We start from the raw sequence: 6,000 nt of genomic DNA, 5'->3' as shown, positions 1-6,000 counted from the left end.
GAGAGAGAGAGAGAGAGAGAGAGAGAGAGAGAGAGAGAGAGAGAGAGGGTAAGGTATTGGTGGTGAGTTAAATCGCATAAATTATCGGAAAAAAAATAGTTCCCTCATGTTTCGAGCAGAGTTGTGTGCACTGTGATTGGGAGAAAGAAAACATGTTGTGGATGTCTATTTCCACACAGCAAATAAACAAAAATGAATGCTGCCTTCCCAGGTGACTGAGGAGTGATTTTTAGTGAGCAAAATTATCTTTTAACATTGGCTGGGCCTTTTAAAATGACATGTTTTGGTCAAAAACAGTTGCACATTCAGACATGTTAACTGCAGAAACGGGATTCATGTGCAGCATTTCTTCTTCTTTTTTTTAAAACTCAGGACATGTCCAGATTGTAGCAGTTTATTAATGAATAATTATGAGTGGCTTTCAGATATGAAGCGTTTTAGATAAAAACATGAAATACCCGTGCTGGTCTCATGTAGCGTGACTGAGTGTGTTGATAAAGGGGTGAATCACACATGAACCATCCTGTCAATCTCCTCTCTGCTGCTGGATTCTTTAGAAGCTGGGTCTCTCTCTTCATCTATCTCTCCGCCACACTCTCTCTCTCTCTCTCTAATCCTCTGGCACCTCACCCACGCATCATGATAAAGAATATGGTTCAGTGTAGTTATTCACAGAAGCTCTAATTTCCTCAAAGACAACATTTCCCTTTTCTCTCCTCTGCATTTCTGTCGATTCTCCCTCTTCATGCAAGGCTGTTTTCCAGACATCTGCTTAAAGCCGACTTCCCCTCCGGCCATCTTCCCAAACTGACAACATAGGGTTTATTTACATTTTATGTATTCTCACTGTGTCTGTCCACCATTGTCTTCTTCACCTTGACATGACAGCACAGCAGCGCTGAGTCCTGGATGTTTCATAACAACACACGGTTCTCCGTTTCCCTCTTGATGCTCGTCATGTGTTCACCTTTCTTTTTCTTCCCTCTGTTATCCCCCTCCGAGCCAGCTGTGTGTCATTAATTAAACTTCTATCACAGCCTGGTTTAATTGCATGACATTCACAAGTTGTAGTCTGGGGAGCACGCTCAGGCGAGTGGAATGGAAGTGCACTTTCACAAGGACAGATTCACCCTCTCGTTTTATTCTCCCCCATTTTCTCCTGCCCCCCCCCCTTTCCTATCTCTCCTGACACCCGTTGGTCAGAGGTGGAATTCCCGAGCGAAAGCAATATTCAAGCCAAACTAGCCGGCGAATGGAGACAAGAAACATCTCTCATTGGCCAAGAGAAACAGGAAACCTCCTAGCACCTGCCTCTCAGGAAGTGAAATCAAAGCCGTCTTTGAGATGAGCCAAAGACACTGTCGCTGCCTCACATCCTGCACCTGTGACCGTTTGGCAACTTCGACCCTTCCTGGTGTCGGATACAAGAAAGCACTCACTGTGACTCGGTAAAAGGGTCCATTCACAGCTCACGCTAGTACCGTTACTTACCATTTATAACCGACATATGAACACTTTCATTGAACAAAGGCGGTCCTGGGCTCATCGCAGTTACCTTATACACAACTTAATATATTGTAAAGCCATTACATAGGCTACAAATTACACAGGAAAGCACTTTAAGCATTACCACTATGTGTGAATACAAGCATCACCTTAACCTTATAATGTTTCATTATTAAGGATAGTATTGGTGCAGTATAGGCCTACTGAAGAAGATACATAGCCCAAGGAAAATAAATATGACAATAAAATCACAACTAATTATGACTGACACAGTAGGCTATAACATGCTTAAAGAAAGAATACATAAATAGGATGAGTAGAGAGATAGGCAGATTGGTTAGATTGCTACTGTATTATATTACATTATGTTATATTATACTGTATTTCATTGTATTATATATCCTATCATATTATTATACAATACATTGTCTTATATTGTAAATAAATATAAATTGTTGATATTCACTAAACTAAAGTACCGTGTGTGTGTGAAGTAGATCGAATGAACAGTTCCTTGCTTTATAGAGAGACGATGCTGCTGCTCCCATCCTTTGGCCTAACGGCATCAAATGTGTCATGGTCACTCAGACATCATATCTACAGCCAACAACTGTGGTGCAATAGCACAAAGCGTTCCGGAGGGGCCAGCTTTGGTAAAACTGTATTAAACAATTGTATTGATCAATAATAGGACAAAAAATGTGTGTTCTGTCCGAAATGTAGTTACAATTGCTTAAAATTGTCAGGAGGAGTAGCGATAAAACTAACTGATTTTGACACAATTCAAATTTACAGAACAACTATCTCGAAAATGGGCGTGAGTTATATTAGATTTTCTTTTTGTTCAGTTCAAAAGTTACAGATCAAAGTATAAAGTTTGTTATTACAGCAATCAATACACATAACAATTGCTCTCAAGATATGTGAAGAACACATTTACATGCACACATCCTTGCTTTATAGTGACCTTTATGTGGTTTATATGGTCTCATATAAAACAAGTTTCAGCGGCTACTTGTTCTTTGAAGCTTGTTTCTCTTTTAATGTTATCAGTTGAAGATACAGACACACACACACACACACACACACACATTTCTATCCATTCACTTCCGTAACAGGTTTTAATAGTAACCAAAGGTCAGAGGTCACCTGTCAAATTTGAAGGTGTAGCTAAAGGTGCTATGACATGTGTGTGCTTGTGTGTGAGGGGAGGTGTGATTAGGGGGAAGTAGGTAAATATGGAAACAATATAAAAGAGGGAGGATTTGAGGTGCATAGTGATTTTTCTTTATTCAAAGCTGTGGTTGAAAAAGCTTGTTTTGCATTTTTTCCAAACACAGCTTGGACACAATCACAGTCACAAGCAGTTAACACCAGTTCACTTCCAGTTTTTTATTCATGCAGAATGCATTGTGGAATTGGTGCATAGTTGTTGGTAACCAGACATGTACAGCTAGCAACAAGCGCATCACTGTTAATTGTTTGTATGTTGCATTCAATCTGTTTCTCATCTGCTGTGTGTTGTAACCAAATGAGCTTAGCATTTACAGACTGATGCATTGATGGCACAGGCGTTTGTTTTGAATTGTGTGAGAATAATTCAACATCGGTTTGGTCTGCAGGCGTGATGTTTATGCCAGCAAGACTTCAGAAGCTTGTGGTTTGAATGTCTCTAAGAATGTAGGTGAGATAGGGAAGCTGCAGAATGTCTCCTCCTGCTGACAGTCATACTAATGACTCATATACTCTGTGGCTTGGTCCAAGCCTCCATGAATTATTACCAGATGAAACTAGAGGGGACCACCAGGGAACCATACAGAGCTGAAACTAAAGTGTGTGGAGCTGGAGGAGGAGGCAGACACGGAGAGGAAGCTATTGGAGAGGCTTCAATTTAATAGTCTGAATATGGAGGAATGATATCCGTGCAAGCACATTTCTTCTGTCTTGTCAGGCATTGCAAGAACATAGTTTGTGTTTTTGGGTACTTTTTTCATCATATCTGGTTTTGCTCTATTTCTAAAATGCACATCAATGGTTGTCTTTGTGCAACCTTGTGTGTGTCAGATACTAAAAGCAGAAGAAGAGCAGATCAGGACAATCATTGACCATCAGAAGTCGAAGCCACTTTTCCCACTGCTAAATGCTAAAAACAAAAACACCTGCCTGTATCATGCGCCCCTGGCATTCTATAAAAATCTGCATAAGTGTTTTTGAGCTCCCCACATGAAGGGTCTGCACTAACCAAAGCCCTTGTGCTATAAAGTAGTTTAATGTGTGCATCTACTACTGCAGTGGGCTAAAAGCCTGCTGGGCTCTTCTATGCCGCTTTGCTACTGGAGGGCAACATTACCTGCACCGAGTGGGCCGACTCACTAGTTACTACACAGGACACTTTGGTATTCCAAACGGCTTAAAAGGATTTGTTCAACATTTTGGGAAATATGCTCATTTGCTTTCTTTCTGAGAGTTAGATGAGAAAATTGAAGCCACTTTCATGTCCGATAAATTTGTAGCTAAAACCAGCAGCTTGTTAGCTTAGCATAGAAATTGGAAACACGATGATCGCCTGGCAACTTCAGGGTGACGACACGACTCAAGGAAGTTATTGCGGCCGGCCAAGGAACACACATAACCCCATGAAACTAGTTTTCGAAAGGATTCAACAAACATGTCAATTATTGAGCTTCAGAGCTGCTACAGACGGAGCCGGGCTAGCCTCCACACTTTATGCTAAGCTAAGCTAACAAGCGGATGGCTCCAGATTCATATTTAGCGTACAGACAGGAGAGTTGTATCAATCTTCTGATCTAACTCCCAGCAAGAAAGCGAATAAGCGTATTTCGCAAAATGTCGAATTATTCCTTTAAATAAATAAATGTATAGATAAACACATAGGTTGAATAGAGAGAGACATACATGTATATTGTATCTAAACTAGACGTAGATAAACAATGACTGGATGTATGGTGGTCAGGATAGCAAAAGGCTACAAGGGAAGTTGAGGAGCTGGTTACTAATTGAGCAGTTGTACTCTCAATTAGTCATATTTGTGTTGAGTATTTGTCTTGTTTCTTTTCTTTTCAGTTGTTTGTCTGGTCGATGTTGAGACGGTATAATTTGCCTCAGTGAAGTCACACTGCAGGAGGCGACATGTCTTGTGTGTGTGTAAACATGTCACAACAGGAACTCCTTTAATGAGTGACATGAATTGAAGCTGACCAGAGCTGCTGCTGCTGCTTGTGAAGAAGCAAACTACAAACTGTTTACAACCAGCTGCTTTTCAAGCCTACAGGGAGGCTCGGTGAGCTATCGCTTCAAAACACATCACATGTTATAAGGCCGGATACTCTGCGTGTAATTCCTGAGATAATCAAGTATCAAACATTATTCAGTGCCAGGAAAAAGACTTTGGGATGCTTGATTGTAAAGAAAGAAAATCAAACTCAGCTATCTTGTTCACTGCGGCTCCCACCCATCACCGCGCTTCGTATTTCACACCCCGCTCGCTGCTTCTCTATGGTTTAATAACAACCCTCATTATCTGGTGTGCCCTATCTATTATGGTGCAAATTTAACAAGTTCCCAGCCGTGATTTCAGCTGAATAACATTTCCTGCCTTTTTGTTTTCAACTTGCGCTAACAATCAAGTTTTCCTCTTTGGTCTCTGACTGAGGAAGATGGATAAATAAAGGACAAGAGTGTGTGCCAACAATGCAGGGGCCTTTGAAGAATTCTATTCCGTAGCATATGCAATGTTTACACATTTCAATTAACTAAATCTTGTGTTTTAGCAAAGGCCGCTATCAAAGTTCAGTTCACCTGCAACGACAGGGTCACAAAGGTAGACCCACTTATCACACTCCCCCAGACAATTATGTTCTTCACATCAGTGAATGAAATCACTCCACACTGATGCTACTCCGTATAACTTCAGCCCTGAAGAGAAGGGACAGGCTTTTAGTCGGCTCTTAACATAATTATTTGGGGGAGAGAACAAAAGAGACATCAGCTCATTGGAGGGAGTCCATGGTTCACGGTTTGGGATTTTAAATCTGCCAGCTGAATAATGAAGTCGGAGCCTCAGAGCTGCACAGTGTGCTCACCTCCTCACTTCCTCAGCAAAAAAACAAACTCATTGCTTGCATGAGGTTGATATCTGCAATGGTGCTATTTAACAGTCTTTACTGTAGAGCAGGTCGTGTTACGACTGTATCTTTGCTGTCATGGATATATAACAGGTTCATTAAAATGAATGAATGTTTTAATAATCTACAATCTACAAACCTCAGCGATGACATTTGACCTTTGTTATAAATTGATGCACAGCCTAGAAGGTAGCCATTAAAAAAATGATAAAACGTGACACACTAATATGTGATCTGTGTGTACACAAGCTATTTAAGCAGCAGAACTGACACATCAGGGAATCATGGGGGGGGAAAGAAATCACACTTTGATCCTGTAACAGCAGCTCATTACTCACCTCTCTGTCTT

General features: G+C 40.9%; 1 protein-coding gene across 6 annotated transcripts in view; it reads right to left on the bottom strand.

Annotated features, from left to right (window-relative positions):
- Positions 1 to 6,000, bottom strand: part of kazna (kazrin, periplakin interacting protein a) — a 175,285-nt gene that overhangs the window by 14,316 nt on the left and 154,969 nt on the right. The gene's annotated exons all lie outside the window — the stretch shown is intronic.

This window comes from Anarrhichthys ocellatus, unplaced genomic scaffold, assembly GCF_004355925.1.
Source record: "Anarrhichthys ocellatus isolate YVR2014 unplaced genomic scaffold, GSC_Weel_1.0 scaffold5, whole genome shotgun sequence".
Lineage (NCBI taxonomy): Eukaryota > Metazoa > Chordata > Actinopteri > Perciformes > Anarhichadidae > Anarrhichthys > Anarrhichthys ocellatus.
This window is presented reverse-complemented; position numbering and strand designations above follow the sequence as displayed.